General features: G+C 42.3%; 1 protein-coding gene across 1 annotated transcript in view; it reads right to left on the reverse strand.

Moving 5' to 3' along the window:
- Positions 1 to 10,829, reverse strand: part of LOC135537251 (transcription factor EB-like) — a 181,824-nt gene extending 170,995 nt beyond the window's left edge. The window contains exon 1 of the mRNA XM_064963436.1: positions 10,572 to 10,829. The gene's annotated coding sequence lies outside the window, so the exon portion shown is untranslated. The remainder of the gene's footprint in view (positions 1 to 10,571) is intronic.
- Positions 10,830 to 12,114: the final 1,285 nt, after the last annotated feature.

The raw sequence follows: 12,114 nt of genomic DNA on the forward strand, positions 1-12,114 counted from the left end.
TGTAGCCTAGACCAATAATGTTTAAATTAGGTCTGTATCACAACTAGTGGCCAGATAATTTCTTATAATGGAGCACACTAATCCACTTTCCAACCGGTGTAGAGCCTAACTAGCATGCATATGTAGTGCGTAAGGTTCAAGTGTGGGGAGATCATTTCACCATAAAAACGCACCTTTATAATAACAGCATTACTTGCATAATCACATTTGTGGTCACTTTTGAGAATGGTGTTTTCCTGCTAATGGAACATTCATGCTTATAGCCAACTGTTGTGTTCGCATTGCTGTGCTTATAATGTGAAGAAATAGCTTAATAGTTTATCTACGTTTTAAGGTAAATGTTCTCATCTTTTGCGTCAGGTTCATTGCTTAAAACCGTTTATGCTAGTTGTTGTATTAATTTGGGATCTATCACATCCCACAACTGTTTGGAATATTAATTTCTCGCACAGAATAGATCAACTTTTGTACTGTGGGGGATAGTAGATTGAGATAGGCTAGTGCTTTGCTGTTCGTTAGACCTACACATCTTGTTGGCTGATGAAAAGTAAATGTGGACAGTTCTTCCAATATCTTCAATATACACCTCAGAATTGGATAACGATGCACACGCAGTTGCATCCCCGGTGTCTGTCTCTACTTGTAACCTCTGAGAAAGACCCGATCAAGTGACGAAGAGCCATTTGAGTGAGAGGTGCTTAGGCACGCAGCCGGGGAGGCAGCATAGCCTAGTGGTTAGAGCATTGGACGAGTAACCGAAAGATTGCAAGATCAAATCCCCGAGCTGACAAGGTACAAATCTGTCATTCTGCCCCTGAACAAGGCAGTTAACCCTGGTAGGCCGTCATTGAAAATAAGAATTTGTTCTTTACTGACTTGCCTAGTTAAATAAAGGTCAAATTAATACAATGCAGCCAGGAGAAGGGAATTATAATGATTATATTCAGCCCAAGGGCAGAAAGGCATGGATTCATTTGGGGCGTTACGGCCACACAAAGGGGATGCAGCCGGGAGATTCGAAGCATTATAAAGTGCTTGTCAAATTGTGAATGAGAGACTGATGAAGTGTGTACAGCCTGTATCAAAAAAACAAAGCAGAGCTCCTACCTTTCATGCTACTTTAAAAAACATCATTAGTCTCATCATGCTGCCTTAGAATGTTTTAAACATCAAAACATACAGCCCAACATGTTTCACAACTAAAGTTACATAAATATCTCTAAATGAAGCATATAGGAGGACCTGTGTCTTTGTTAACCTCTCAACACAGAATAGCCGCATGTGTTCACTCCCTCAAATCGTTTGGAGAAAATATACTTTCTATTTTATTCAGCTATGTTCAATTGTATTCTTCAAACTATGAAATAACGCCATGGTATTCTAAGCAAATCTCGTCTGCTAAATTAACTAGTGTAGCCCATAGCCATTTGGCATAGCCAGATCAGGACCTAACATAAGGACAACTCAGAAGATGCTATTCTGTTCTTCTGAAATAGACTACATTTTCTTCATATCATGTTTCCTTGGATCTGTCTAAAATAAATAATGTCTTTATTGTGATGGTGTAGGCTATATTATATGGAAACATTTGGTAGCACTAGCTATGAAAAGTTTACAGGGTCAGGAGTTTCTAGTGACCAGAAGAGCTGGCCAGGAAGAACTCGTTGTAGCCTATAATGTGGGCCCAAAATGTTTTGAGGTCATGTGGTCAGGAAAAACTCCTGCAGGCTCAGAAATGACTACTACCAAGCAAAGAGGTGATACACAGACCACAAAATATCAGACCCAGAAAGAGGAAGTGGGGACCCTAAGGACGGGGCTAAGAAGAGGAAGTAGTGTCATACATCCAGCACATGCTTCAAAACCCCCCACCCACCCAATCTCAACACATCACCCTGGTCAGGTGTCTGTCTGTCCCTGGTGTTTTGGTTTTTAAAACAAAAAGGAAGAGGAGAACACAGTAGTGATTGGCAGAATATGCCAGTGCATGTTAGGGACCAAGTGGAAATCAATTTTCCCACAATTGTTAGATATGTCACCCTACAGTGCATTTGGAACAATTCAGACCCCTTGACTTTTTCCACATTTTGCTACGTTACAGCCTTATTCTAAAATGGATTCAATAAAACAAATGATCAATCTACACACAATACCCCATAATGGCAAAGCGAAATCAAGTTTTTAGAAATGTTTGCAAATGTATTAAAAATTAAAAACAGAAATATCTTATTTGAGATATTTCTACAACTTGGAGTTCACCTGTGGTAAATGCAATTGATTGGACATGACCTGGATAAGCACACACCTGTCTATATAAAGTCCCACAGTTTACAGTGCACGTCAGAGAGCAAAAATCAAGCCATGAGGTCGAAGGAATTGTCCATAGGGCTCCGAGACAGGATTGTGTCGAAGCACAGATCTGGGGAAGGATACCAAACCATTTATGCAGCACTGAAGGTCCCCAAGAACACAGTGGCCTCCATCATTCTTAAGTAGAAGAAGTTTGGAAATACCAAGACTCTTCCTAGAGCTGGCCAGTAATCAGGGGAGAAGGGCCTTGGTCAGGGAGGTGACCCGATGATCAATCTGACAGAGCTCCAAAGTTCCTTTGTGGAGATGAGAGAACCATCCAGAAGGACAACCATCTCTGCAGCTATCAGGCCTTTTTGGCCAGACGGAAGCCACTCCTCAGTAAAAGGCACATGACAGCCCGCTTGGAGTTTGCCAAAAGGCACCTAAAGACTCTCAGGCCATGAGGAACAAGATTCTCTGGTCTGATGAAATGAAGATTTAACTCTTTGGCCTGAATGCCAATTGTCACAACTGGAGGAAACATGTCACCATCCCTATGGTGGAGCATGGTGGTGGCAGCATCATGCTGAGGGGATGTTTTCAGAGCAGGGACTGGGAGACGAGTCAGGATCGAGGGAAAGATGAACAGAGCAAAGTACAGAGAGATCCTTGATGAAAATCTGCTCCAGAGCGGTCAGGACCTCAGACCTCTAAAATACTGTTTTTTGCTTGTCATTATGGGGTATTGTGTGTAGATTGATGAGGGGGGAAACTATTTCATCAATTTTTGAATAAGGCTGTAACGTAAAAAAATGTGGAAAAAGTTAAGGGGTCTGAATACTTTCTGAATGCACTGTACGTTACTTCGGTTGCAAATCATTGAAGGTCAACATCATTATTTCCCATAGTAGCTAGGATGTAGTAGTTATTACATAGTAGCTAGGATGTAGTAGTTATTACATAGTAGCTAGGATGTAGCAGTTATTACATAGTAGCTAGAATGTAGCAGTTATTACATAGTAGCTAGAATGTAGCAGTTATTACATAGTAGCTAGAATGTAGCAGTTATTACATAGTAGCTAGAATGTAGCAGTTATTACATAGAAGCTAGAATGTAGTAGTTATTACATAGTAGCTAGAATGTAGTAGTTATTACATAGTAGCTAGAATGTAGTAGTTATTACATAGTAGCTAGGATGTAGTAGTTATTACATAGTAGCTAGGATGTAGTAGTTATTACATAGTAGCTAGGATGTAGTAGTTATTACATAGTAGCTAGGATGTAGTAGTTATTACATAGTAGCTAGGATGTAGTAGTTATTACATAGTAGCTAGGATGTAGTAGTTATTACTTAGTAGCTAGGATGTAGTAGTTATTACATAGTAGCTAGAATGTAGTAGTTATTACATAGTAGCTAGGATGTAGTAGTTATTACATAGTAGCTAGGATGTAGTAGTTATTACATAGTAGCTAGGATGTAGTAGTTATTACATAGTAGCTAGGATGTAGTAGTTATTACATAGTAGCTGGGATGTATTAGTTATTACATAGTAGCTAGAATGTAATAGTTATTACATAGTAGCTAGGATGTAATAGTTATTACATAGTAGGTAGGATGTAATAGTTATTACATAGTAGGTAGGATGTAATAGTTATTACATAGTAGGTAGGATGTAGTAGTTATTACATAGTAGCAATGTTTCCATTAACTTGTCCAGTGATTTTTTTGTCAACATTTAGAACGTTTGCATAGAAAAATAGATGTGACAATTACCTGCTATGGTGCATCTTGTGATGATAAAAACAATTCAGCGTAATGATGGTAGACCAAAATAAATACATTCATTCATAAAAACCTAGAGTGTCGAAGAAGATTAAGTGGTTGAAGTGTTTACATGATCAATTTAGGCGTTAATAATGCCCTCCCACCTATCTGTTTCATGTCTCAGGTAGCCAGCAAAGGACAGCATGGAGAGAAAGCAAAAACTGACTAATATTTGCCATATTCAAATCCTTCTCATGTGCCAATCGTTGTCCTGACCTTCAAGAAAGCCTGAATTGCTTTGTCTTGCTTTTCTAGTTGGCCGGAAGCAAGTTTCCCCATCCAATCATTTAAACTCTACGGGAATGCAGGTTTTACCATGGCATGGATCGTGATGATATGTTGGCACATGAGAATGGTTTGTGCCAGTTGGGCCTTTTTTGATTGCAGAAAAAATGTAGTTAGCAAGAACAAAGTCTAAGTATTTATAATTAAATATTAAGTGGAGCTTTATAGATACGTGATGAATTACCCGGCATACCTTCAAAATGATTCTCTAAATAATAATTTATTCAAAAACACTGTTTCCATCATCATTTGGTCGCAATAAAGTTCGACTAAAGAAAAATCCACCCCTGTCGAACAGATTAAAAAAATTATATTTATTTTCGAATGTATCCTATATCTGCCGTTTCCATTACACATTTCGCAAGGATTTTGTCGCATAAACCTGGGTCAATGGAAACCTGCCAAATGTAAGTGATGTCACTCAATATGGCAGACCTTGTGTGTGCTACTGAAGCCTCAGCCATGAATGCATTCTAGTAAAAGTAAACAGATAGCTCAGAGCACCGCACGGAAGTGTTAAAATAAGCAGATTTCTAGGAACCAGGGCCGGCCTTAATGGGAGACCTTTTGCTCCTGCTCTTTAGGGCTCTGGGTCCTCGGTTCCACATGGAATGGGGAAAGAGATGGAGCTGTGTTTACACACACACACCTGCTGCTCTTTCTCATACGATCACAGGCACCACTGACCCCATCTCTGGGTGCCTGTGTTTTAGTAAATGAACCCTGTCACCACTGCTTCCATGTGGACACTAGTCCAATAAGCCAGAAAATACAGCTCACACACACAGCAAACAGGATACAGACATAAGATGAGCCCTGGAACAAGCCCATCAGGTTCTGTCTCACAGGTGACACGCACCTTTCTGAGGAAATAGAGGCTGTAAACAGTAAATATGTGCTCCTGATAGCCGATCACTAGAAATATGTTGAATTGCTGAGGACAATACAGTGCCAGTGACACGGCCTGCAACGGAAACATGCGGTCTCTCCTTCACTGCAGCCGAGGTGAGTAAAACATTTAAACGTGTTAACCCTCGCAAGGCTGCAGGCCCAGACGGCATCCCCAGCCGCGCCCTCAGAGCATGCGCAGACCAGCTGGCTGGTGTGTTTACAGACATATTCAATCAATCCCTATACCAGTCTGCTGTTCCCACATGCTTCAAGAGGGCCACCATTGTTCCTGTTCCCAAGAAAGCTAAGGTAACTGAGCTAAACGACTACCGCCCGTAGCACTCACTTCCGTCATCATGAAGTGCTTTGAGAGACTAGTCAAGGACCATATCACCTCCACCCTACCTGACACCCTAGACCCACTCCAATTGTCTTACCGCCCAAATAGGTCCACAGACGACACAATCTCAACCACACTGCACACTGCTCTAACCCATCTGGACAAGAGGAATACCTATGTGAGAATGCTGTTCATCGACTACGGCTCGGCATTTAACAACATAGTACCCTCCAAGCTCGTCATCAAGCTCGAGACCCTAGGTCTCGATCCCGCCCTGTGCAACTGGGTACTGGACTTCCTGACGGGCCGCCCCAGGTGGTGAGGGTAGGCAACAACATCTCCACCCCGCTGATCCTCAACACTGGGGCCCCACAAGGGTGCGTTCTGAGCCCTCTCCTGTACTCCCTGTTCACCCACGACTGCGCGGCAACGCACGCCTCCAACTCAAATCATCAAGTTTACGGACGACACAACAGTGGTAGGCTTGATTACCAACAACGACGAGACGGCCTACAGGGAGGAGGTGAGGGCCCTCGGAGTGTGGTATCAGGACAATAACCTCACACTCAACGTCAACAAAACTAAGGAGATGATTGTGAACTTCAGGAAACAGCAGAGGGAACACCCCCCTATCCACATCGATGGAACAGTAGTGGAGAGGGTAGTAAGTTTTAAGTTCCTCGGCATACACATCACAGACAAACTGAATTGGTCCGCCAACATAGACAGCATCGTGAAGAAGGCGCAGTATATACTGTACTCTATCATCTACTGCATCCTTATGTAATACATGTATCACTAGCCACTTTAACTATGCCACTTTGTTTACATACTCATCTCATATGTATATACTGTACTCGATACCATCTACTGTATCTTGCCTATGCTGCTCTGCACCATCACTCATTCATATCTTTATGTACATATTCTTTATCCCCTTACACTGTGTATAAGAAATTAGTTTTGGAATTGTTAGTTAGATTACTTGTTGGTTATTACTGCATTGTCGGAACTGGAAGCACAAGCATTTCGCTATACTCGCATTAACATCTGCTAACCATGTGTATGTGACAAATAAAATTTGATTTGAGGCATCAGGTAAACTAGAAGGTTATCAAACCATGTCCCCAATATGACCTGCAGTGAAGTTCTGCTGACTGAAATGTTCCAAGAGTAGTTTGTGTTCTGCAGCTGCATTTTGTTTTGAAAGCCAAGCTGATCAGTTTGATTTCAACAGCCTCTGACCTTTCACCCCCCACACACACAATCAGCTGTCTTTGAGAGAAAGAGAGAGAGAGAGAGACAGTCCAGATCAGGTTACACATTAACAGAAAAAGGCCCAACTGGCCCCAACACACACACACACACACACGTCTCTGTGCGAGCAGGTCAATGGCTGTGTACCTGGATTTAGTTCAATGGTTTCATAACTAAATCATATTAAGATGTCCGACCTCAGATACCAGACAGTCATTCAATATCTTCATTCAAATATGACAAAGAAAGGGCTAGCAATACTGTCCCCTCTCATATGTCATTGGCAATATACATTTTCTTAATTCATGACCTACAGCACAGACAGTCATACACACACACACACACACACACAGAGAGAGAGAGAGAAGTGGGGTTTGTGTCTCGCCAAGAGAATGGAAATTTAGAATGAACCTTGACATGGCCAATATTAAACAAACACAATGGAAAGAAACGACTCAGTCTGAGTCTACTGTAGGACTATACGGTGCATGACTGTACCAACAGCAACTGATACACACTTGGATTCACCAGTCTGTGTGTGTGTGTCAGAGTAACCTTCTCTCCAAGCCTGTCTGTCCTGTCAGTGTGTATCTGATCTGGAGTCAGTCAGACGCATCAAAACAAACATGGCCGCCCCAGGCCTGTCGTTCCTCTACCTCCCATATGTCCTCTGACCCCCAGCTGAACGTGTTAGCACTCAAGTGTGTGTGTGTGTGTGTGTGTGTGTGTGTGTGTGTGTGTGTGTGTGTGTGTGTGTGTGTGTGTGTGTGTGTGTGTGTGTGTGTGTGTGTGTGTGTGTGTGTGAACTAACGCAGCAGAGAGTGGAGCGTGCTCTGCCACTACTGTAGGTACCTGTCAATGATCTGTGACTTGTTGTTTATCTTGAGCATTGGTCACAGAGAGGAGAGACTGTCTTCAGTATCTATCTGATCTCACCTCAGCCTCATTCACCTGCACATTGTGTTCAACTTATAGTATTTTTACATCACATTGGGCGTCGAACCCGGCTCATCATGGAACACAAGTTAGGTTAGTCGTCTTGTATGGAAGAACAGAGGGGATGCTGGGAGTGTTGCAGACAGACAGGGCTTATAAGAGGCATCCCTCCACGTCCAAACAAAGGTCCATCTATCCGCATTTCTCAAATAGTGATTTCCTAATTTACAGAGTCTGGGTGTAGTCTACCGCATGTTCAACAAATCACACTAATTTACAGAGTCTGGGTGTAGGCTACTGCATGTTCAACATATCACACTAATTTACAGAGTCTGGGTGCAGTCTACCGCATGTTCAACATATCACACTAATTTACAGAGTCTGGGTGCAGTCTACTGCATGTTCAACATATCACACTAATTTACAGAGTCTGGGTGTAGGCTACTGCATGTTCAACATATCACACTAATTTACAGAGTCTGGGTGCAGTCTACTGCATGTTCAACATATCACACTAATTTACAGAGTCTGGGTGCAGTCTACTGCATGTTCAACATATCACACTAATTTACAGAGTCTGGGTGCAGTCTACCGCATGTTCAACATATCACACTAATTTACAGAGTCTGGGTGCAGTCTACGCATGTTCAACATATCACACTAATTTACAGAGTCTGGGTGCAGTCTACCGCATGTTCAACATATCACACTAATTTACAGAGTCTGGGTGCAGTCTACCGCATGTTCAACAAATCACACTAATTTACAGAGTCTGGGTGTAGGCTACTGCATGTTCAACATATCACACTAATTTACAGAGTCTGGGTGCAGTCTACCGCATGTTCAACATATCACACTAATTTACAGAGTCTGGGTGCAGTCTACCGCATGTTCAACAAATCACACTAATTTACAGAGTCAGGCTATGCATGTTCAACATATCACACTAATTTACAGAGTCTGGGTGCAGTCTACCGCATGTTCAACATATCACACTAATTTACAGAGTCTGGGTGCAGTCTACCGCATGTTCAACATATCACACTAATTTACAGAGTCTGGGTGCAGTCTACCGCATGTTCAACATATCACACTAATTTACAGAGTCTGGGTGTAGTCTACCGCATGTTCACCATCAGCGGTGCAGCTGATGACCTGTAGAAATACATATGTGATATAGAATTACAGAAGATTAGTAACTAATTATGAGTTATACCAGTTTAACTGTCTGCCACTACCTCCAGAAACGGCTCAGATATCATTTTTTCCACAGTTTCTGCTTGAAACTTGACTTGTCTCCTGCTGATATTGACCATATGAACATGCATCCATGTCAGTAGGTTGCTTTGAGGTCACACTGATAAAGACTTTTCTGAGAAATGGCCTGATAGTGAAAGTGGTTGAGTCAGGGTGAGAATGGGCGATTTCCTCTAAAAAATAACAGTGGTGTATCGTCAGATAATAGTGAGATGGACAATAGGCCAGTTGACTCGGCCTGACCAAATGACCTTTCAACACGATTGTCCTAAATGGCCTGCATGACCAAATGGACCAGTGAAGGGTCAGGCAACATTCCTCTGAGTCTCATTGTGTGTTATTACAATGAGGTATTAGTCATATTCATGGTATTACATTTATTAGGCTTAGTATGGACAACAGCGAGTTAAGCGTAGGAGCACTCTCTCTTCCCATTGAGGGAAATAAGGAGTAGAAAAAAAGAGGGGATAAGGAGGGAGGGAGAGAACTGGTAAGGCACTGAATATCTTTCCTAAATATTCAACGGGTAAACCCCAAACAGATGACATTGGGTGCAGCAGTCAAGTATTGTAAGACCACCACCCATAATGTGACATCCCTCAATATCACAGGGCTTTGGCCGTGACGTAGCTTGTTCGAGTTAAAGCAATCATCATACAGTTTAGTGAGAAGTATTCACATTGCGCAACAAAACCGAGGTAAAAATGACCTTCCTGGTATATATAAACACAAACATAACCTACTACATGATGGCCTACATGCACACTCACATACAACAAACACACCCTGTACGTAACTAAGCGGAAAGATCGCGCGGTAGAGCGCGAAGGAGAGGCCATTGCTCGGCTCTGTTTGGTCCCCGCGCGCAGCTTTCCAGCAGTTCTCGTTACATGTATTGAGTATCACAAACACGGTTTGGACATAGCAGCAGTATAGCTCTGGATAGTGTCTTCAACAATGTGGCCAGTCCTTCTCTGCGCTGCGTTGAACGGAAACCAGCGGTTGGTCATAAATGGCAAAGGCATCTGGGTAGGATATTGAATTTGACAGTTCAGGAGAAAGTGCACTAAACATAGCATAAACATTGATCATACCATGTTGGTAGCTGTCAATGTTTAAAGAAAAATACCAATAACTTCACAATAAAAAGCTGACTAGACTACCAACTGAAATCAACAAATACATATAGTTGCCTAGGATACTGTTTATTAGGCAAACAATGTTTTATAAAATGTGTTTTCAATGCACTAAAACTATAAGCCCTGTTTTTATAAAGAATTACATGCTTTGTTATCTAGCAGTGTCAGTGAACGCTCGAGCTAAATAACTGTCACTCTTTCAAGATGACCATGAAATCTATTTCCAAAGTTCTGTTGAACTATGGCGCACAACACATGCAACCCAGTGACTTTTCCAGAGTTGACCCATTTGTGGTGGATTTGCGGTGCGAGTGCGCAGCAGAAGTTCAGCAGTGGAATATCACTTACCCGCTATGAAGGTCAGACGATACGAAGTTAGAGTCAGGTTCTGGAAACTAGGTGGCTCTTCCACCAGTGCGCTCCGATACTGTCCGCGGAACGGCTGGGACCCTCACACACATACTACGCAAAAAAATATATAAATTAAAGAAGCGTCTTTGTGTGTTGTTATAATTTCAGTAGAATGGCTGCTACTCTCCCGTGGCTCTCCAGCTGCTGATTGTTTTCGTCCCGCTGGCTGTGATGTTGTCAGCGGAGTTCGGAGCGTCCCTGGTCACCTGTATGCACTTGTGACAACTCCGGCCACCAATGGCAGGGCGTGATGGGAATTCTGGGGGATGAAGTTCTGTTGGACGGGTATTTCGGGAGAGTGACGTTATGCCCGTTGACTGTCAGTGCACACAGCACATGGTTGCCCCAGGATTGGCTTTAATGGTCACTCATTCCTGACTGCCTGACAATATTTCAAATGGAGCATAGGCCTACAATAATGCACCCCTTCCTTGCCTTCCCTCTCACTAATGCATGTGTGTTGCAATTATAGCATGGTATTGAAACGGAATGGATCTGTTGTACTGCGCCGTTATTTGCAGCCCGCCTGTTAGCTTGCATGATTCTTACCATTCTCCTTCTACCTCTCATCAACAAGCTGTTTCGACCCCCAGGACCGACACAAACTTTGTTTTGTTTGTCACACCATTCTGGGAAACTCTAGACACTGTCATGTGAAAAGCCCAGGAGGCTGGCCGTTTGAGCTACAGGAACCGGCACGCCTGGCCCGACTCAAAGTTTCTTAGGTCACTTGTTTAACCCATTGTAACATTCAATCGAACAGTAACTGAATGCCTCCATGTCTGCCTACATATATATATATATATGTACATACATACAAGCCACAGCCAAATTAAAATCCGTTGAAGCGGATTTTCTAGTGTTTTAAGTCTGTAAAAAAATAACAATGATCCCCCTCAGAAAACTTGGGGGTCCAAATAAGAATGGACCACCAGTTGAGGAACCCTGCCCGAGGGTCTTTGTGGATCCCGCATTAATTAATTTTGATCAGATGTCATTTTCTGTAATATCAATATTGCAACATTTTTGTTACCTTTATTTAACTAGGCAAGTCTAAGAACACATTCTTATTTACAATGACGGCCTACCATGGAACAGTGGGTTAACTGTCTTGTTCAGGAGCAGGACAGATATTTACCTTGTCAGCTCGGGGATTCAATCCAGCAACCTTTCAGATACTGGCCCAACGCTCTAACCACTAGGCTACCTGTCACCTGTGTGATCCTGTGGAGTTTCTTTCTACTGCTATGGTTTAAATTGTTTTACCCAAATCAATGTATAAGCAACATTCTCATTGTGCTTCAAAAAGTTGACACTTTCCATGTTCTTAGTTGACCAGAAGAGGGTACTATTGTCAAGGAAACACATAGGACTAGTACTGTATTCATTTCCACATTAGTTTACCCCTCATGCTGTATATCCACATTTACATTTGAAGTAGGTAATACCATATGCAAAACATATGATAGTAGGAAACCTC

The sequence above is a fragment of the Oncorhynchus masou genome, unplaced genomic scaffold, assembly GCF_036934945.1.
Source record: "Oncorhynchus masou masou isolate Uvic2021 unplaced genomic scaffold, UVic_Omas_1.1 unplaced_scaffold_732, whole genome shotgun sequence".
Lineage (NCBI taxonomy): Eukaryota > Metazoa > Chordata > Actinopteri > Salmoniformes > Salmonidae > Oncorhynchus > Oncorhynchus masou.